This window comes from Notothenia rossii (genome assembly GCF_949606895.1).
Source record: "Notothenia rossii genome assembly, chromosome: 6".
Taxonomy (NCBI): Eukaryota; Metazoa; Chordata; class Actinopteri; order Perciformes; family Nototheniidae; genus Notothenia; species Notothenia rossii.
Window position 1 is genome coordinate 41,079,656 of NC_136909.1, and position 23,146 is coordinate 41,102,801.

General features: G+C 40.1%; 1 long non-coding RNA gene across 1 annotated transcript; it reads left to right on the plus strand.

Annotated features, from left to right (window-relative positions):
- The first annotated feature begins 9,630 nt into the window (after nucleotides 1-9,630).
- LOC307045087 lies at nucleotides 9,631-21,185 on the plus strand. The gene is made up of 2 exons (XR_013809769.1): nucleotides 9,631-10,251; nucleotides 10,654-21,185. It is a non-coding gene; the product is annotated as an uncharacterized lncRNA (long non-coding RNA).
- Nucleotides 21,186-23,146: the final 1,961 nt, after the last annotated feature.

A 23,146-nucleotide genomic window follows, 5' to 3' on the forward strand; every position in this document is an offset into this window, starting at 1 on the left:
TGTGAAACAGCTGCTAAAGAAAGCTAAGGATCCTTATCTGGCTCTGTTGGCCTATAGAGCTACACCACTTGCTAATGGCTACAGTCCTGCCCAGCTCCTCATGGGTAGGAGACTGCGCACTCCAGTGCCCCAGCATCCCTCTCTACTCACCCCAGAGCTTCCAGACAGCACTGTTGTGGCAGCTAAAGAAAAGGAGAGGAGGGCGAAGGACACTGCAAATTACAACAAAAGGCACCGTGTGAGAGATCTAAGTCAGCTCACACCAGGTTTGCCAGTGTGGATTACAGATACAAAGTCTCAAGGCACAGTGGTTTCGTCGCACTCAGCTCCACGTTCCTACATAGTGGACGGGCCTTCAGGCACCATCAGGCGGAACAGACACTATCTTGTCCCTTTTCCAGAGACTATACCACACACACCTCACACTCCAACACCCAGCACACCACCCCAACCAGGTGAGCCTACACTGGGTTCTCCAGAACGCCCTGAGTCACCAACACAGGCTCCCAAGGGGCACACACCTGTCCGTACACACACACACAGCCCTACCACTAGGTATGGCAGAGTGGTGATAAAACCTCACAGACTGGACTTGTGAACTGTGGGGGGGGGGAGACAAATGAATGTGAGAAAAAAAAAGAGAAAAAAAAAAAAAGACAATGTGAAAAGGGAAGAATGTTGAATAATTTTGTGTTTTGATGTTTAGATCACTTATGCTCACAAGGATATTGCCTGACTCAGTGGTTGTTTTTTTATTTTTCATGAGAAGCCTTAAGAGTGCAATGTTCTATTTTTGAGTAAATAGCTATGTGATTGTGCAGAAAGAAGTGTGATGACATGTTCTGAGGTTCTTGCAGAGTTTTCAGTTTATCACCTGATTTTGAATTTTCTGAGTCACAGTATATAAATGTGACAGTCTGTTCTGTTTTCTTAAGAAAGGGAGATGTGGTGTTAGCTGTTATGCTTTTATTGTGATAGAGCTAACAGGATGTAGGAGACCGGATGTGGACACGACCGGTCATGCTACACAGTGGCGTTATGTACAAAAGTGGTGGGGCACAGAAAACTTAGATTTCTAAATATAAGCTTCTGCAGTGAGGTTCATGGCTGGTGAGGCACTGGCACTGACTCTTCAGGTTTACAAATATAATATTTTCCCCTAAATCAAAATATAATATTATTTTCAAAAGCTTTTTTTGTCTGATGCTTCGATTAATTTTAAACAGACAGTTCAACAAAAGGATACTCAAAAAATGTAATTTTATCATTTAAATATGTAATTGTTCTCTCTTAGTAAGATCCCATTTTCAATAAAATTGCGGTCTTACCTTGACTTGAAGATGGAGTCCATTTGCCTATCCTTCTGGACAAAAATCTCTAATACTTGTTTGTAAAAGTCCTCCTTATCTTCTTGTAGTTTCAAAAGTCTATCATAAATCTAATCGATAGATTTATGATTCGAAAATTATAAAAGTAGGGTAGACATGTGGATATTATCCGGATGAAAAAACGTGCATTTATCTAACAGGCAGTGGCGGCTGGTGGAAAATATCTTTGGTGGGGCTGTTGATATAGTGAGTAACATTTTTTTTTTTGGGAGAAATGACCCCTTAAATTGGGACTTCGGGTGATGTAATGGCCCCATAAAATCGTGGTTCTAGGGCCAGGAACAACCAGGCTGAGTCGGGTTGAGTATGCTAAACTAACTGCGGTCAAGCCATCCTCCACTCGGGAAAACCTAGTCAAGCCAGCCCTCACGTGATATTAATATCCTATGCATTACGGTAGAGTCCAAAAAAAAAATCATCCCTCTGTGTTTAGATGAGAATAAAACAAAAACTGTGCAGTATCAAAGACTCATTTCACTTCAGGGTGATAGCAGGACACCCCATGTCGTCACTCAGAAAAAATCAGGAAATTCTGATGTACAGTTTCAAAATAAAAGACCTTTGAAGTGTCATATATGAGCTATCATCCCTGTCCCCAAAGGTCTTTTATTTTGAAATTGTACATCAGAATGTCCTGATTTTTTCTGAGTGACTACATGGGGTGTCCTGCTATCACCCTGGAGTGAGATGGATCTATGATACTGGACAGTTTTTGTTTTATTCTCATCTAAAAACAGGGATGATAGCTCATATATGAGACTTCAAAGGTCTTTTATTTTGAAACCGTACATCAGAATGTCCTGATTTTTTCTGAGTGACTAGATGGGGTGTCCTGCTATCAACCTGGAGTGAGATGGATCTATGATACTGGACAGTTTTTGTTTTATTCTCATCTAAAAACATGGATGATAACTCATACAATAGAGATTTCAAAGGTCTTTTATTTTGAAACTCTACATCAGAATGTCCTGATTTTTTCTGAGTGACTAGATGGGATGTCCTGCTATCACCCTGAAGTGAAATGAGTCTTTGATACTGGACATTTTTTGTTTTATTTTCATCTAAACACAGAGGGAGGATTTTGTTTGACTCTACCGTAATGCATAGGATATTCGCGCACCGCAATATCACGTGAGGGCTGGCTTGACCGCAGTCTAAACTAGAGAGAGAATCGCTGTCAAGGGGGCTACAACTACAACAAGATGAACATATTTGACCATGATTTAATTGTAATACACGTTTCAAAATGATGCCGAAGTAACAACATACTGATACCGGATAGTAAAAACCATGAATTAAGGCTTTGACAAGTCTGCAGACAGACGGCAGGCGAAAAACCTTTTAAAATGCGTGTTTTCTAATGGAGATTTGGCTAAGCTAACGTTGTAAATGCTCCGACCGTCCACACTCACAACAACGGTCTATACAGACATAAATAAACCAGCGACTGTATTTGCCATGACACAGACAGTATGTGGTTTGTACTTGTTTAACTTTTGTCTAGTTTTTTGAACAGATATGAAGAGCTGTGAGCTGTGAGTGCTAAGAGCTAACGGCTGTGTTGTTTTTCTGGGGAGCTCATTGAAGATGACGTCACGGCTCCGCCTACACTGCGTTACCATAGATACTACCCCAGTTCCTCACGAGTCTAAAAAACAACTCACGTCAATGCACGTAAGCAACGTGGGCGCCAACGTGAGCGCTCTCGTGACCAAAATATTTGACGGCGCTGATTGGCTGAAATTATGTTTCGGCGGCACAGTTTACTATTGAGACTTTTGCAACGTGCTGGTTGCTGCTGTTTGGCTCGGGGGCAGCGCCCCGTAATGATAAACTAATGCCAAGGGCAAGGCCAGGCAGGAAACATGTGACTTATCAGTAACTTTAGAAATCGTTCCACAATTTTAAACAAGATTTTATTGTAGATTATACATTTTACTGATACCAATTGTATGATATTTACCTTGTTCATTAAAAATAAAAAATATAAAATATATATATTTTTGATATATATATATTTATTTATTTTTAAATATTTTTTTTTGTATGTGGGAAGAGGTGGGGCGGCGCCCCTAGCGCCGGCCGCCACTGGTATGTTTCCCACAGATCTTATTTTGAGCTATTTTCAAAAATGTGTGGATGGAACCCATGCGCAGCTTACTTCCTGGTTTTGGGACGCGTCTCTCTCCTCATCTTCACACACCACACTTTTCGCGGCACACGTACTTACAGCCCATCAGCTCTGAATGATGTGAGATGACGTATGGTGGGGATGGCAGCTCACTGCCCCTATGGTCATTATTTTTTTGCCACACACATTAATACTCTGAGCATGCGCAGTGTAGTTTTTACAGTCACCAGGGGTCTGCAACCTTTTTATCCAAAAGAGCCATTTTGCTCCTTTTTCCAAAACATTTTTTTGTCTGGAGCCGCAAAACATATTTCATAGCTTGATAGCTTATAAAGTTGTATTTATTGTTATATCAGACAAAAACTATATTTTTTTTGCATTTATTAGGCTATTTATTACATTATATAAAACTGTTAACCTCTAATAAGAAACAAAGAACTCCTATAAGGAGAATTAAAAATAATACACAGGCCTACTTTAAAATAAATTAAACACAGCACTTGGGGAGTCCTCTGCACATTTGAAGGAAAATAATATATAATTAAAATGGGCCCACTTTGAAATAAATAAAACATATAGCTGCAACCTAAAAAGAGTTAAAGGTAGGGTAGGTAAGAATGGAGAAACCATGAAGATTGTCAGCTGTCTTCCTCTCCCTTGTCGTTCCTCGATACGTAAAGGCTGCAGCACCGTTGACAACTTCTCTCTACATATCAAACATACCGGTAAACCAGCACCGTTTGCTGTGAAAGCATAGAACTCTGTCCACGCAGAATTAAATCCTGTGTTCCTCTGATACTTTTCTTTGATTTATCCATAGTTCGCTCATCGAGCCGGGGGTCAGGTTATTCGTATCCAAGAAAAGGTGCTTGCGCGGGACCTTAGCAGTACGTGACGCATATTTTAGTTGACCTAATTAAAACCGTTTTGTTTTTTATTTATGTGTCACAGTATCACCTCAAAATACAAGATACGAAACATTTTCAACCATGCAACAAAATATAAATAGTCCTACAAATACTTTTATTTTATTTCCTTCTTATTTTTGTCTAAACTCAAGGGAGCCAGAGCAGAGGGCTTAAAGGGCCGCATTCGGCTCGAGGGCCGCGGGTTGCCGACCCCTGACTTAGACAGTGAGAGGGAGGGCATGATCGGGTTTTGTCCCACATGGCTCTAAACAGCTCAATAGGCACACACTGTAGACACTAATTAGAAGAACACAGACTAAAACAGCAATGTACAGACGAATCAGATGATTAAACATGATCTTAAAATGTATTTTTTTATTTATTTTTTGCATTTTTTTGTAATCATTATTTTTAATACTTTCTGCTAACACTAGGTGGGACTGTGCCCCACCTGCCCCTAACCCCCAGTTTCCACCAGGTCCGTCTGCACCACGCTGCACCGCGTTACGGCTGCCCCGCGGCGGTCGTCAGGATCTCTAGTAGTCAATGGGTGCTATTCCATCACACGCGCCGCGTTACGGCTCAGACGCGTCCCAGAAGCGGCTCGGCGCAGCGCTTCTCTAAAACTAGGTTGAATCCTATCAGCCGTAACGTAAGGTCGGGCAGGCAGCCCCCCCTCGCAGGAAGTGGAAAGGTGAGCATTCTCCACATACAGGGCCGGCCCGTAGCACTGGCGTTATAGATGTTCGCCTAGGGCGCCAGATCTGGGGAGGCGCTGCGCTGGTAGAAAAACATATTTGACCGTTGGTGCTCATCCTAATTTTCGGCCTTGATGTAACAACATTCATAATTAAGTAAATTTAACACCCTTTTTTGACCCCGGTTACACTTTTCATTTGCCCTGTACGATGGGCGCTGTAAGTGATGAAATGGGGGATGTTGGTTTATCTGGCGCCCGCAGCTCACAGCCAAAGTGCGAGTGAGCTTGGGAGCGAATGAGGGAGATAGGGAGGGTGCACCGGTACCGGCGCTGTTGTTATTAGAATCTCGTGCTAGCTGCTCTAACGGATATTAGAAGAAGACGTTTCTACAATAATGTGGAGGGAGAGTCCTCTCCAGTCAGACTGAGAGGCTGATAACTACAGCTCAGTGAGGTAAAGGACTCTGAGTGTTTAGATAGTTAACTTTAGTCTAAGTTATCTCAGTGGGTCTCAAACGGTTTGGTCATAATTTATGTAAACAAATATTTCCAAGGCACTCCTTTATAATTATTGGGATAAAACAGGTTTGAAATCATTTCAATGTATACTATATGGAGTAAACCAAAAATATTGTTTTAAACTGGAGAGATTAAAAAAAATGCACGAATAAATAAATGTTAATAGGTCAAATAAGATATGAATGAACAACAAAAATAAAATAAGTTACATTTATTTGTTATTGGCTATGGTAGGTTATTGGTTATGTTCACATACTTATTTGATTAATAAAATGTAAACCAATCTTTTTCATATGGGTGTTTAAAGTTGTACCCCCTAGATCTAGTAGTAATTCTGCTTAAAGTGCACCAGATTGAAGCATTTTACTTTAAAGGTCACATGTCATGGCCATTTCCACTGATCATAATTCCATTGTTGAGGTATACTAAAATAGAAAAATACTGTGCAATTTTCCAAACTCACATTGGTTTCGCATACAGCATCTCTGTAAAGTATGTGTATTCAGCAGTATTCACTTTCTCCACTAAACGGCTCACTGCATCTGGCGGAATCATACGATTTCAAACCTTGAACCAAGGTGAAATTACATGTGATGTTGTACACTGAGCACACTGGGATTAGCACTCATTTATTGATGCTGAATAATGTGTAGCAGGGAATGTTTAAATAACCACAGACGCCAGAATGATGCAATTTAGCTACAGAAAAAGGCAGGAATTGCATTGGACCCGCCCCCCGACGAGGCCGGCCAATAGGAGAAGACCTCAGATGACAACAGGAAGAGCAAGCCAAGAATGTATCTCTTTTGCGGAGGGAGCATAGTTCAGCGTACCGTGGATGTGAGGTTAGCAAGAAAGCAGAAGAGGTGCAGCGAGTCAGGGTGACGCAGGGAGTAAGCTATGCAGAGGCAGCAAAGACAGTTTCAGGAGGAACGCAGGTTACAATGGAAAACAAGAATAAGAGCAAAGAAACAGAAAAAGTCCACACCTGTGTTAAGTTGAAGGAGGACACTCTGATAGTGAGTAAAACAGAGTTTGTATTGTTTATGGCAGAGATTATCAACTGTTCAGCGCAGACTAAAAGCTGGAATGAAAGAATAAAAATAATTGTCAGATCAGCTGAAAAGTACCTTGATGTGAAAGGGATGCAGTGGGAAAGTGTGAAAGATATACTAAATGATGACGTCCAACAATCTCAGACATGCAGTGGATCAACTTGATGGTGTTAGTTGTACTGCAGTGGAATGCCAGAAGTTTAATTGCAAATGGACAAGAGTTTAAAAAATATAATGACAATCTGGGAGAGAAACCTAATGTAATTCGTATTCAGGAAACATGGCTGAAACCACAACTGGATTTTATTGTGAAGGGATATACTGCAGTTAGAAGAGATAGGGACTCTGGCAGAGGGGGAGGAGTTGCAACATTCATACAGAGTGGTGTAAGTTACAAAGTTATGCATGAAAGTACAGATCATGAAGCAATAGTTATAAGGGTATGGAATGATAGAGGACCTATAGATATAGTAAATTATTATAATCCGTGTGGGAAATTAGATCAAAGTATATTAGAGGATGCTGGGGGTTCACTGCAAGACAAAGTCATATGGTGTGGGGATTTTAATTCACATCACTCACTATGGGGTAGCAGTAGCACAGATGCAAATGGTGCAGTAGTTGAGGAATTTATAGATGACCACGGGCTAGTGTGTATTAACACTGGGGAAGGAAAAAGATATAATTGTACAAAGAATATAGAAATAGTACTCGATCTGACATTTGTGTCTAGTGATATAGCAGGTATAAGTACATGGAGTGTGGTAAAGCATACTACAGTGGGCAGTGATCATTATCCTATAATGACTAAAGTTGGGACCAACATACGTTTTGAAAAGGAGAAGAAAATTCCTAGATGGAAATTGGGAAAGGCTAATTGGGATGCTTTCCAAGTTGTAAGTACGAATAGATGTAAAACACTTCAAGAGGAAAATGATGATGATATAAATAAATTGAATGAGGAGCTCGTTAAGGTTATCATACATTCAGCTAAAGAAACTATTCCGGAAGTTGATGGAGTTAGGCGCACCAAGAGTGTACCCTAGTGGAATGGTGAATGTAACAAATCCATTAAAGACAGAAATAAAGCATTCAGACAACTCAAACAACTCCATTCTCAGGAAGCTTTGAATCAGTATAAAAGGGCCCGGCTATAGTAAGGAGGACGATACGAATGCAAAAACACACTTTTTGGAGGGAATATTGCAATAGCATTGGAAGAGAAGTACAGCTTGCAGATGTTTGGGGCATGATTAGGAGAATGGGGGGAGTTCGAAGGAATTATGAGTTGCCAGTTTTGAGCAGAGGGGACATAATATCTGTCACAAACTTAGGAAAGGCGGAACTTCTAGCTCAGACATTTAAGAAAGTTCATAGTTCAGATAACCTTACAGAGGAAGCCAGGCAGTGCAGAGATAATACACGAATGGAAAACCCGAGAATATTGGATAGAGTAGAAGTGTTGGGGGATCAGGTGGACCTGCATTTTAGTATGTTTGAGTTGAGGAAAGCAATTATTAGTGCTCGTCAAACCACTCCTGGGAAAGATGGTGTTTGCTATAAAATGTTGGAATATATGACGGATAACACTCTAGTCATTGTGTTAAGATTGTTTAATAGGGTGTGGGATTCTGGCCAACTTCCTTCGGTTTGGAAACAAGCGATAATAGTGCCCATACTAAAGCCAGGGAAAGACCCTTCAGATCCATCTAGCTACAGACCTATTGCCCTGACATCGCATTTATGCAAAATCATGGAAAGAATGGTTACAGAAAGGTTGACATATATCTTAGAAAGTAAAGCTCTGTTATCACCATATCAATGTGGGTTCCGTAGGGGTCGGAATACAATGGATTCTATATTGTGCTTAGAATCAGACATCAGGAAAGCACAGACCAACAAGGAAGTAGTGATTGCAGTCTTCTTTGATATTGAAAAGGCTTATGACATGCTCTGGAAGGAAGGACTACTAATCAAGTTAAAATCATTGGGAATTGGTGGTAAAGCATATAATTGGGTTATGAATTTTTTACAGGCCAGGAAAATACAAGTAAGAGTAGGTGCAGAATATTCAAGTGTGTATGATGTGGAAAATGGTACTCCGCAAGGTAGTGTATGTAGTCCGTTGTTGTTCAATATAATGATACATGACATTTTTTATCAAGTTCATCCAAGTGTGGGAAAATCTTTGTATGCACATGTTGGAAAGAAAATACAAGTTGCAATAGTTGAAGTGGAGAAATGGTCAAATAAATGGGGATTCAAACTGTCAGTAGCTAAGACGCAAGTCATTTGTTTTACAAAACGGCATAAAATTGCTCCTGTATCATTAAAATTGTATGAGCAACCTCTTGAACAGGTAAATACAATAAGATTTCTTGGTGTTTGGTTTGATGGAAAGCTAACGTGGAGCAATCATATAGGAAAAGTTCAAAGTAAATGTAAAAAGGTCAACAATGTACTTCGGTGTTTGGTGGGACAGGAGTGGGGAGCGAGTAGGTCATCACTACTGAACATATATTGGGCATTCATGAGACCTGTATTCGATTATGGGTGTATAGCGTTCATGGCAGCAGCAGAATCAAACCTTAAAAAGCTGGATGTCCTACAAGCTCAGGCCCTGAGGATTTGTAGTGGAGCTTTTAAAACATCTCCAGTATCAGCAATACAGGTAGAAATGGGAGAAATGCCTTTAAGGATAAGAAGAGTAAAGTTAATGTTGGCATACTGGGTAAACCTTCAGGGGCATGGTGATAGTCATCCAGCGAAAAGTATTTTTGAAAGACTGCTGGGAGCACAATGAGTCACATTTAACAAGTTTCGGATGGATTGGTGATGTTAAAGTGGCAAGAATAGGATTGAATCAAATACAGTATTGCCCCAAAGTTGCAATCTCGTCCATTCCACCCTGGTTATTCCCATTGCCAAGTGTAGACCTCAATATACAAAAAGAGTTGAAGGAAAAGAAAAAAATACCAGTATGGCGCATAGTCCAGAATTATTTTGCAAGATATCACTCAGACTCAACAATCATATTTACAGATGGCTCCAAAGATCCAGAGACAGGGCGTGCTGGGGCAGCAGTTTATATCCCAGTGAGTAATTCACATATAAAGAAAAGGGTAACAGACCATGTGTCAGTATACACCACAGAGTTGTTGGCATTGGTATTGGCATTGGAATGGATAGAGGAGAAAGGAATACATAATACTGTAATTGCATCTGACAGCTATTCAGCTTTATCGAGTATACGATCAGGCAGATCTTCATTTAGAATGGACATAATAAATGAAATATTTCTAATTTTGTATAAAATGCAAATCAAAGGCATAGCAACTCGTTTCATCTGGGTTCCTGCTCATGTTGGTGTGGAGGGTAATGAACAGGTGGATATTCTGGCCAAACAAACACTCAGAATTATGAATATAGACATTGAAGTTCCGCTCAGCAAAGCGGAGGTTAAAACATTCATACATATATATGCGCAAACAACATGGCAAGATCATTGGGACCTTAGTGACACAGGAAGACATCTTTATAACATTCAAAGGTATGTGGGTGATGGAAGGAAGGTGGGGTTTAAAAGAAGGGAGGAAAATGTCATTTCTCGGATGAGAATAGGTCACACAGGTCTCAATCATACATTAAGGGTAATAGGAAAGCATCCAACCGGAAAGTGTACACACTGTAGCCAGCCAGAAACGGTTGAACATGTTTTGCTGCATTGCAGGAAATATAGTATTCAGAGAAATGTGCTTTTCCAAACACTGAAGAAAGCAAAATACATTGACTTTTCGCTATCAAGGCTGTTAGGGAAAACATCAGGCAATATGTATTGTGAGCTTATTACGTTTCTTAGAGAAATTGATACATTTAAAATAATCTAGAGTTTTGTTTTTATTTATGTTGTTGTTTTTTGTTTGTTTTATTTTGTTTATTGTTTTCTGCATAGTCTCTTGTCCATACTCCAGTCCAGTTGGTGGCGGTAATGCACCTAAAATTTGGTTTGCCAACCGCCAATAAACACTAAAGAAGAAGAAGAAGAAGAAGAAGAAGAATTTATCTCTTCGACCCCCTGACCTGAACTGACCGGTCGGATGTGGAGAGCGCCTCCACTCGCACATTTCATTTTGTACACCACCGCATCTTTTGTGTAATTAAATGCTGTTAACTTTTATAAGCTTCCCTTGACTCTTTTCAGTCTCTCCTGCCTTCAGGGTTCTAGAATTGCTTTCAATTTGGCGTCCCTGGGTGGGCTCTGAAGCAGGATAGAGCTGACTAGAGGGGAAGGCTGCAAGCTAACTAGCATCAGACCAGGCTGCGCAAAGGGGAGGACAGGCTACAGACTCACTGCTGGAGTTTTTGGCTGGGCCTAAACGAAAGGTGAGACAGTTACCTGTTCAATTCAAAAACTGTATAGTTAAATAACTTACATTAGGTGCAAGCGTTGGTAGTGATCTGTAGATTAATCTGTGGTGATAATGTTGTGATTGCGAGTGGTGTGGAGATTGTATATAGTGTTTCTATTCATCTCTGTTGTATCCTCGGCGCCGCCCGATTAATGTGAATATTACATAGTATTAAGACCTTCTGGGGAGGCACTAGATTTTATCTGGTTTACACTGGACTGGGTCCATTCATGTTAGTCTATATGTTTGATGTGTTAAACCGGCGTAGTCTGGTTTAATAAAGTATATTGTGTGGAGTTTTTAAGCCGAAAAGTATATTTTTGTGCGATGTTCTAAGCTGAAACGATTGTGTACAAGTTTGGTATGAGATCAGCTTTTAAGGTCAGCATCTATAGAATTTAGAGCTAAGATAAATGAAGATTGTTTTGTTTTGTATTGTCAAGCAGTGTGGTTTTAATCTGCACATGTTGAGTGCTCCCCTTCCCCCAGTCACATGAGGTTTATGCTATACTGCTAAGCTAGTTAGCTAGCCAGTTGGCATTACTAGATGATGAAGTAGTTTGAGTGAAGATACAACTGGTAATTAATGATTAAATACACAGGGATGGTGTAGATGAACGTTGAGAGTAGATTGAGTTGTTTTGTTTTTCATGCTTTTCAAAGAAAGTCATTTGAACTTTATTATTTTGGGGAAATAAACAGGAAGTAGGTTTATGAACCGGAAGTACTAGTTGATACATTTGAGAGGAGTTAAAAAATAAAACAGCTCCCCTAGCGGACATAATAAGTATTACAGTTAATACATTCTTCACCACACAGATAAAGATTACAGGTGGTTTCAATGAATTGAAGTATTGTAGTTGACACATTTTATGACCTTTGCATAATTTCATAAACTTGAGTATACACTGTACACGGTTTATTTGGATTTGCACCATATTCCTATTTTCATATTACAAAGTAAAAACCATACACTGTTCATTTTTATTTATTTATTCAGATTTTAAAAATGTGCATAAATTTAATTTGTCTAATTTAGATTTAGATTTTCCAATTTCAGTTTTACAACATTTTAATTTATTTTTCTATTTGAAAAATTACCAGATTTTAAAGTTAAGTTCAGATGACATAGGATATCTTTGTAAAGAATACAAAGGTACTATTCAGAGGATTAGTAATTCATTTTTGATAACTTAATAATATTATCCAAGTACTTAAACATGTCGCCAAAAGACACCAAGTTGAGACCAGTCACAGAGCCAGGCTCAACTGCAGATGTCAAGGAAAGGGTAAAAATCAGATCAGATTTAACAGTTCCAAGTAAAAGACAGAAGACATGGAACCAAATGGAGAAACTGTTAGAACAGTGGCAAACAAGAGGATTGATTCCAGCAGATGATCAACCTGGACCAACGGAAGCCCATAGAAAAGCTGTAGTTGAACATGAGAATGCTGAATACCTACAACAGGAAAAAGCATGGATCAAAGCCGGACAACCCTCTTGGTATGGACCTGAAAACATTGCTATGAACAGAGCTGAAAAAAGAAAAGCTATGGTTGCAAGTCTGGTATTCCATCTGGAAGATGCCAGCCAAGGATTGACAAACAGCTTACATGTGGTAGAACTCAGCAGAAGAATGGAAGAGAACACCAACAGAAGAATGGAAGAACTCAGCAGAATAATGGAAAAGGAACTTGGGAGAAGAATGGAAGAGGAGACCAACAGAAGAATGGAAGAACTCGGCAGAATAATGGAAAAGGAACTCAACAGAAGAATGGAAGAGCAGCTCAACAGAAGAATGGAAGCAGAACTCATCAGAGGAATGGAAGAGAGACGAAAAGCAGATGAAGCACATAATGACATTATTGAAGAGAGACGAAAGGCAGTTGAAGCCCATAATGACATTATTGCCGAAAGACAAAGGGAGGAAGATAAATACCAACAACTTCTGGCGGAAAGACGACAAAAAGATGTAAGATTTCAGGACATGAAGGCAGATAGACAAAGGAGAGAACAAGAAGAACGAAGAACTCAAAGAAAACGCAGAACAAACTACTCTCCTGACTATTCCGAAGGACAGGGAGATGAAGATGACGACGGCGGTACACAGTCTGAAACCAGTAGACACTCCCCATACCATGAACAGCCACAGCAACAACGCGGTTTTGCATCTCCTCCTGAGAATAATAGTATGGACGAAAATGAGCAACATTACCCTGGGACATGCCCCAAAACGAGAAGAACCAAGAAAACTAAAAGAACCAAGACCGGTGCACATACCTCCATGCCATTGATAGCGGCTGGAAGAGGAGGATTTCAATACCAACCATGGATTCACAGGGACATGGAAGCATGAGTGGCAAAACTACCTCCACTCACGAAAGGAGGTCAGAAGTGGGTGACTGATCTGGAGAGATACACAGCCCAAGACCACCTGTGCTTGGGAAATATGAGGGCGCTGCTCGGACGGATTGAAGGACGACTGGAAGCAAGAGCAGTAGATTCCGAGGCCAATTGCACGCCTTAGAGATGTGGTGGGGTTAGAAGCTAAAATCCCAGAAGAATGGAGACTACATCTCATTCACCATGACATCAAATACCAGGAAATAACAAAGGAAGATGATGAAGAAACAAAGAAACTGGGAAAAATGCTTTTGAAGATGCAGGTGGCTGAGAAAGATACTGAAGCTAATCAGATGGCCATACTAGCAGAGAAGGCAGGGTGGATACCTCCAACAGTTCAAACTCAGGAAGAACCAGAGAATCAAATGCAGAACCAACAAAGCGGAGGAGGAAGTGTATGTCCACAAAACCAAGTTCAGCAGATACCTGTGTATCTTCCTACGCAAGTACAGCCACAAGCACCACAGTATCTTCAACAGCAGACACCTGTATATCTTCCTACGCAAGTACAGCCACAAGCACCACAGTATCTTCAACAGCAAACACCTGTGTATCTTCCTAGGCAAGTACAGCCACAAGCACAGCAGTATCTTCCCACACAATTCCAGCAAGAGCAAATACCTGTGTATCTTCCTACCCAAGTACAGTCGCAAGCACAGTTATACACTCCCATACAGCATCAACAAAAGGGAAAATGGAGAGGAAAGCAACGCTCAAGAGGAAGAAGAGATAGCGGCTGCTTCATATGTGGTGATTGTAGACATTGGCCAGAGATTGCCCCACTCAGCAATATCCACCACAAGGTATCACCTCACAATACAGAGGAGAACCAGTGTTAGATATGAGAAAAAGTGAGGCGGAAGCATATGCCAGGGCCATGACGAATATTTCTGTTGGACCAGGGGGTTGGGTAAATGTAAAAATCCACAAGATGAACTTGTTGCAACCTGTATGGAGTGGACCGTGGGAAGTTGTAGAACGCACTGCAGATGCACTCCGGATCAAAGTTAAAAAAGGAACATGTTGGCACCCACTTACAGTGTGTAGCCGTACCGCCACATTTCCAGAAACGGCATGGCAGTTAGAACTGATTTTGGAAAACTGGTACAAAACAATAAGGAATCGAACATTTTTACAACGACAGCACCAGGAGATGAGTAAACTCAAGAATCCGTAGAGTGTAAATACATAGAGAAAAACAAATTGTTATACTCTGTTTGCACATCATAGACAAGGGATTTAGACAATATAAATAAATGTTCACTAAAAGTAATAAGTATAATGGAAAGTAGAAATAGGCCTACACTTGAGTCAAATTTCATTACTGTGATCTGATTAGTGTGCTCTGCAGGTTTAATATTGTTCTAAGTAATGGTGGGATTTAAAATATTGGAGAAAATATGGAGATGTTCTTTCATAGTGTGTGGGATATGTGATGCTTGAAACATGCAGGTGTTTCAATTTATAGGAGAAAATGGTTTCCTGAAAGAGTCACGTTGGGTAAATATGTAGCAATGGTTGAAACAATTTTTAGAGGGAGTATTTGTAATATCATTAGTAGACATTCATTGTGTTGTTTAGATGGCATTTAACAACTAAGACAGATAGTATGATTAGAAAAGACAGAGGGGAAAGGGTTCGATTTATTTAACCTCAGTGTGCTAGATTTCTTATAGATAATGCGTCCCGAGACCTGGACTCCCCCTCTGAGTCAGAAAGGCTACGACCCCGTCCCGCCAAGCAGACAAAAGACCTAACCCAACAGGAGACTCCTCCTTCTCCATCAAACAGAAAGAGAACCAGAGCTGAAACAACAACAACAACAACAACAACAACAACAACAAGAACAAGCTCCACCTGTGGCATCCAGAACCAAACAGCTTGCTGACATACACAGAGATACTCTCATCAGTCCCTCAGACAGGACATGAAGTTCCAAGCTGAGCCACGAGATTTGGCACAAGAGCAGAGTGTGGGACATGAGAGCAGAATCCGCCCTCCATAAAAACAGCGAAGAGACTGTAAAGGAGGAGATGAAATGCAAAGCAGTGCAAAGAACAGTGGCATGATGTGGGCTGCAGATGTGACTGGGCCAAAGGCTGCCTAAAAGAGTTACAGCGGATGGATTCAAGAGCTGATGGACTGAAGAGAAGACAGAATCAGAGGAGTTGGCATGGTCGATTAGAAGTGAGGAGGCCGGTGTCACGGCCTAAGACAACCAGAGGAGGAGAAAAGGAGAACGGGAATGAGTGAGTTTACACATAAACACACTTATTCACAAACGCACATAAAAGAGACCACATTTAAATAACTTGAATTGACTTGATAAGTACGTGAAGACAAAAAGATTTATTAACCATGAATTAATCAATTGTTAAATTAAAAATAGCAGTAAAGAGGAAACTATTAAAGTAAAATGAGAAAATCACACTGAGGGAGACATGATGGAAATATTCACTCCACTTTAAGGAGTGGGTATTTTGGAGTACAGAGTAGAACCATATTCTTCAATCTTTTCATCATGTAAACAAATTATTCTTTTAGTGATTTTTATTCACGTGTGAATAAAGTAGTGATCTCATTTGTTACAATATTGATCATCATTAAAAGGATAGTTTTAGGAACCACTCTATAAGACAAATCTTTATTTTTATAGATAATGTTAAAGGGAGAGCTAGTGCCAAGCCAAATATAGTATTCCAATCTGAAGTGTTGATTTCTCCATTGTAGCATAGTTATTACCATAGGAGGGCTTTCAGATGGAAATATGAAATGACTTCTTTTATAAAATCCTTGATAAAGGAGGGAGTAATTGTTACATGTTCGGACACCCAAGGGAACACACTGCTAAAGAGTTTAACATTGTTTTTTAAGTGGACCAGAATTGAAGATAGATGAGCTATGAAATACATAGCAGAGCTACACAGATCCTAGTAATGGTTTGACTCAAGATAATAGTTATGTACACAAGTTTCTGAATTAGATCTATTAGACATTGTAATACTAATTAGGTGTAAATGAATTGCAGTAGTAGTAGTACTATAAGGAAGTGAGTTTTGTACCAAGTTTCAGGAAATGTGGGAGGCAGAAGTCCAAATGGAAAGTTAGAACCATTTTGAAAATCATAGTTGAAATCGTGAATGAATAAGGAATGGCGCTCCACATTTGACATATTTTTGTAGATAAAGGGAACCCGCCTATGCTGAAATACCTCTAAAAAGACTCTGCAGAGCACGACATGGCCAAAAGACCGAGACCAAATTACCTTTGACCCTGACTGACAGTGTGACAAAAGCACTGTCAATGACTGACTCTGGGGTGTACCTGACCAAACCTGACGTGACAACCAGACAGTGTGAGTGTGAATGAATGCCGGCATGTGATCAGTGTAACTGCATGATTCTAAAACAATAACTAACCAAGCATGTTTTTGGACTAACATATTATGTTGGAGCTCCAAGGGAAACGAGAGGTTTCCTAAAAATTCCATAAAAAGGGGAAACCGGACATGTGACCCGTTTCTAATCTACTTGATGATATTTTATTCCCACAGGAGTTGGCGGTTTGCAAATGTAAAACTCAATCTAAAATCTGAAGATTCTGTTTCTTTTGGGCCTGAAAGACGGAGAGAAACACTTATTTTCACTGAAGTGTTTACTGTGGAAATAATAATAATGGATCTAAAATTGTAAACAATGTTCGTTATGTCCCTAACCAATATTTACCGGAATTTTTTTTCCCCCTCCCATTTACAGGATTTTGTTACACATGAGTTCATGTGTAAATAGGGGGGAGTGTGTATAATGTCAACATGGATGTAAATGTAAAATTCACAATTTAAATGTTTCTTTAAAGAGCCTGTGACACGAACCCAACAACTGTTGTGCAATGAAATAGTGGGCTACTAGTAATCTCGAACCGTCAGTTTAAAAAAGAAAAAGCGATACCGTTCCGATAAATATCAATAATTTCGAACATCGCGGGAAAATTCCTTCGACTCATTTTGAGGTTTTGGGGGAAGCCGGAAGTGACGTCAATGCGGGAACGCTTCACTGTGCGGCGAGAGAGCCAAACACGGACAAAGTGTGTTGTCATGCGTAGAAATTGTGAATTACTGAGTTTAGGCACGTTAATAAGGTTTTAATGAAGTTGACTACAGTATATTCATATTTGTCAGTGCTTTCATGTCAATTCGGCGAACATAAACATAAATGATCGTGGTGAAGATGATGATTAAATTAGGATTAAAAATCGGTAGTGAGAGATGCTGAATTTCCTCCCGTCGGATGTGATATAAAAACCAATCGATTATCTTTGTAAACTCAAGTGGATGAAACTACATTTATTAGTGCTTTCATGTCAATTCGGCGAACATATGATACATTAAATGATCGTGAGGATGATGATTTAAAAATCTTTTGTTTGAGCCGGTCTGCATTTCCTGATGAGAAAACAAACCTTAGCTTTTTGTAGTTGCAGTCAGTGGTGTAGTGGGCGTTGGACGCGGGGGTACGCCATACCCCCACTTATTTGAAGCATGATTTCTTTTTTTAATAGTCTAATACATCTAAAATCATTGCCAGTGTTATCAGTTGCAAGTGTGTGTTTGTTGTAATAATGACGAAAACATAATAGGCAGATTTCACAGTAATTATAATAAAAACGTAGCTCAAGCATTTATGCAACTTGATTTGAAGGGTGTGTGTGTGAGGGGCAGAACTGTGTGTGTAGGGTGACCAGGTGTCCCGCACTGTGCGGGACTGCACACACAGCATTTTTATTATTTGTCCCGCGTCCCACACATTGAGACTATGTCCCGCATTTGAGTGATAGTCGCGCAGAAAGGCCGGATCGGGTCGCTGACAGCCGGCACCGCCCTTTATTATTATATTGTCTAAACGGCATCATGTAAGTTGCGCTGACAGGTGACACAGAGGTCCCCAAGCCCCCCCCCGTTGACAGTTCACGAGCGCGTCCATAGTGTCTCCCGTCCATCCACCACCCCGTCCACCCAGTTAAACATCCCCACTACACCACTGGTTGTAGTAGTACACCAACATGGATTAAACGTGTGTTTTTTTTTACCACAATGTTGGGGAAATTAATGGATAAAATGCACGGATTATTATTATTATTATTCCCACTCCGATCGGGACACTAGGTCCACCGTTTCCCCGCAGCGAGGCTCCCCCCCTTGACAGTTTACGTGGGCTGGGCTGGGTGCAGTGGCGGACTGGCCATCGGGACGAATCCCGATGGGCCGGTACCGAAGTGGGCCGGTCGGATAAGTCACTAGCACATCCCCCACTCCCCCCGTTGACAATTTACTTGTTGTACCGAAGTGGGCCGGTTGAGAGTCCCGGGCTGATTTTTAGTCCCAGTCCACCACTGGCTACATGACCGTATGATCGCCCAAAAAGGAATTTGCGCAATATGGATATTGACGCACCTAATTCCTAAACTTCTAACAGATACAAAATAAACCGATCCTTCAGCCTCATATGAGCTCTCAGACAAGTTCAAAATTAAACTGTCATCGCTGTCTGAGCTTGCTGCTGTGTGCGCCATCGTGCGTTTACATGCAGATGCTGGGATCCTGAACGGTGCAGCTGGAGCGCTGTGCCCGCATTGACGTCACCCATAATTTGGCGGGACTTGAAGAATCCCAGAGAAGATCCAGGAAATGGTCAACATTGAAGGGCAGATTAATGGTTATCAAAGTAAAAATATCCAAAATCAGTTCAGTAACGGTTTTCAAGGGGACAATATTTACTCAAATTGATGGGTTTGGATGATGGGGGAAAATCGTGTCACAGGCTCTTTAAGGATTGAAAGAAACTTTCCGCCCCAACCCAGATGTTCAAACTGAGCATTGAAGATAGTTTTAGGATTAACCTGCTCCATATCTAGGGATAATATACTGTTTGGTGAATGTTGACATGTTTCTAATATTGATTGAGTTATAACCGGTAACACAGATGCAGAATCAGTGGCCAAGGGGCTACTGTGAGAGATGTAATTCCAGAATGGAATACCGAAGAAGTTGACCTGTGATAATGAAACAATTTTGTAATATTTTCAACAGATGTTAAAGTACCTGAGGTTTGAAATGTAGAAAGAACATATTACAGTTAAGCTAAAACATAGTAATGTAATGAGACGGAATTTAATTTTGAAAACATCTTGTAACTAGCCTGGTAAAAGACGTAAAGGCCATAGACTTTATTGTTTAGGTCATTAAGGGGATATACATTTCATTTAAATTCATAATAGAAAGACATTTGATGACAGTATGTTGGATTTCTGTATTCATTTTTCAGCTTGATAATAGACAGGTAGAAGCAGTATTGCCAGGTGCAATCGATGGGATTTTTGCACACGATCCAAGCAGAGAATGACGTACCTTACAGGACAGACACACTCAGGAAATCATTCACTTTGACATCATCATGACTTTAGTTGTTTTTGAATCATAATGAAATTGTATTACATAACGTTAGTGTGTTTTTACCACAAACAGGAATAGTTAATTGTTATATTAGATTTGAGAAAGATTACAAGGATTTTATTTAATTCACCATGAAGATGTTTTTTGTTTGTAACATATGCCAAGTAGTAAGATTCAAATATCAGCAGGTTCTGAATTATTATTCCTCTGTCCCAGAACCAACAAGAATGTGGATGGGGAGAACTATATCTACTGGAGCCAGCAGAGATTCCTAAATTGCACCAGAGACACAGTAAAATATGATACAAACAGTTAGATAAAAACAGACCGATAGAATGGCGCTAGACTTGTTTAAATAAAGAGTAATATTTAGCTATTTTTAGATAGTTTAATCCTTCTTATAGTTAGTAAAAGAACAAGTGCCTTTACACCAGATACAGTATGAAGATGATTTATGATGTGAAAGGAGGGCGTTAGACGTTTTCCATACCAAGCTAATTGCTGCTATTTTGCGAAGTGACATTAAAGGTTTAAGATAGAAGTTATGCACAAATGAAAAACTTTATATTTATGATGAAATGTATTCTTATTTGTATTTTTTACTTTTATGAGTTATGTACCATGCAATGTTCGGATGAAGAACTCATTGATTTCAATATTATTTACATACCTTAAATGGTATGTAAGGAGGGATTGTTAGAAATTAAAATCAATGTTGATATGGCGTAATTTGAATTAAATACACTATTTGATTTAAATCAGTTTTATTCTGAAAAACCGGAAGTTCTCACTATTAGCTTAACACTTTTATTCAGAAAATTCGTCACTTCCGGTTAGCATTTAGCATCTGGCGGAATCATACGATTTCAAACCTTGAACCAAGGTGAAATGACATGTGATGTTGTACACTGAGCACACTGGGATTAGCACTCATTTATTGACGCTGAATAATGTGTAGCAGGGAATGTTTAAATAACCACAGACGCCAGAATGATGCAATTTAGCTACAGAAAAAGGCAGGAATTCCATTGGACCCGCCCCCCGACGAGGCCGGCCAATAGGAGAAGACCTCAGATGACAACAGGAAGAGCAAGCCAAGAATTGATCTCTTCGACCCCCTGACCTGAACTGACCGGTCGGATGTGGAGAGCGCCTCCACTCGCACATTTCATTTTGTACACCACCGCATCTTTTGTGTAATTAAATGCTGTTAACTTTTATAAGCTTCCCTTGACTCTTTTCAGTCTCTCTTGCCTTCAGGGTTCTAGAATTGCTTTCAGGCGCTAGACCAAAACCGAACCCTGTGTCCCATTATTAAAAAAAAATAATTATAATTTCTTTTTTTTAAAGTGGACCTATTATGCTATATTGGAAACATATATTGTAGGGCCATACCTATACAAAACATGTCTGTGAAGTTTTTTTGCTTAAAATACCAAACAGATCCCCCATTGTAGCCATCCCATACTGCTCATACACCTCTTTTGCAGCCCTGTTAGAGAAACGTGGATTTTGGGTCCTTAGCTTTAAAAAAATAAAAAGAGGAGGCGGAGCTAATGCCTGATCAGAATTCTACCGGAGATAAAGTTAAATTATGCTGTGATAAAACGCCATCCTGTTCTAAACCACATCAAAGATTACATTTTCTGAAACAGTATGGAGCTCAAATGCTTTTTCTCTTGCGGGTTTATCACAAGGTGAGTTCCTTTTTTTATTTCCTGCTTTTTAAACACAAGAGCTCTCCAGTACATGTTAGCTCTGAGTGTTAGCAAGGCTTGCTAATGTAAACAAAGACGAGATTACGTCCAAAACATGTCAGGCATTGTTTCTGATAGCAACTTTGTGTGGGTCCGCCGCCGATTTGACATCAGATCGGCAGCAAATCTGTACCCGCTCGTTGGACCCCTGTTTTTAAAAGATTTGGGTACGGAGGAAAAGAGAGGGTTTTATTGTCTGACGCTGCGTGAGTTCCCCGACGCACCGGGGACACATATTTATGTATAAAAGACATCACAAAGTGCATTTTGCATGATAGGTCCCCTTTAATGTATATTTTCTTGTGTCTGACACGTGAGAATGAACGTGCATATATATTTACTTGTGTGCGCGAGCATGACACGCATTGCAGACCGCAAGTTAACCACAAGTTTACCTTGACTTTCTAAAGCTTCTAATGCAATTTTTGCCGAGGTTCAAGGCATTGGCTACAGACAAAGAGTGCCAATTCTCCCACTAGTTCAAGCCATCATACTGTATGTATGTATTTAATGTGTGTGTGTACTGTATACAGGGGCGCAGTTTACCGACAGGCAAGTGCTTGGACCAGAAGGGGGCCCCCAAATAAAGTTTAATCCAATCCAACTTTATTTATATAGCACTTTAAAACCTCCAGACCAAAGTGCTGTGCAGAGAGATACATAAAATATAAAATCACACAGCTCAGCTCACAAAACATAAAATTAATTAATTAATTAAAAAATGAAAGATACAAACAAAAAACAAACCAGAATAAACGTAACAATTTCAAAATAAAAATAAAAAAGATTAAGAAGGTCCACAGCAATGACAACATGAAACACCCTTTAATTTACTGCAACGACATGGGGGCCCCATGCAAGCCGAAACTTCGTTGCTCCGCTCCCGGGGGGGGGGGGCATTGATCCGGAGCATTGACCTTGTATAAAATTCAAAAGGGGACCTTAAACAAAAAAGTTTGAGTACCCCTGAAACCGTCTGTATTACTTTACGCTTACCACGACACCGGGGACAGGAGACACCCCCTTAATGAGAAACTGTAAGAAATGATCGGGGAATCCCTCCGGAGTGGAGTCATGACGACTGGATCTGAATTATGTTTTTGTATTTGGTGGTTTGTGTCCCAGCTGTCGATCAGATGTGCGCAGCGTCTCCACTGCAGCCTGTGCATCTCAACCCCCCCTTAACTCTATATCCACCAGTTAAAGGAAATACAACTAATGTGTTGTGTTATACTAGCTGCACAATTTACCACATATGGTGTTCTTAGTTTCCATACGTCCTGTGTTTTACGAGTGACTTATCAAGTCTTGGCAAACGGCATAAAATACGATTAAACGTGATAGAACCATGCTCGTATCTAAAACCTATAGAAATGCAAAACAGCGTCAGTTTAGACGTAATTCTATCCTCCTGCTTACCGCATCAT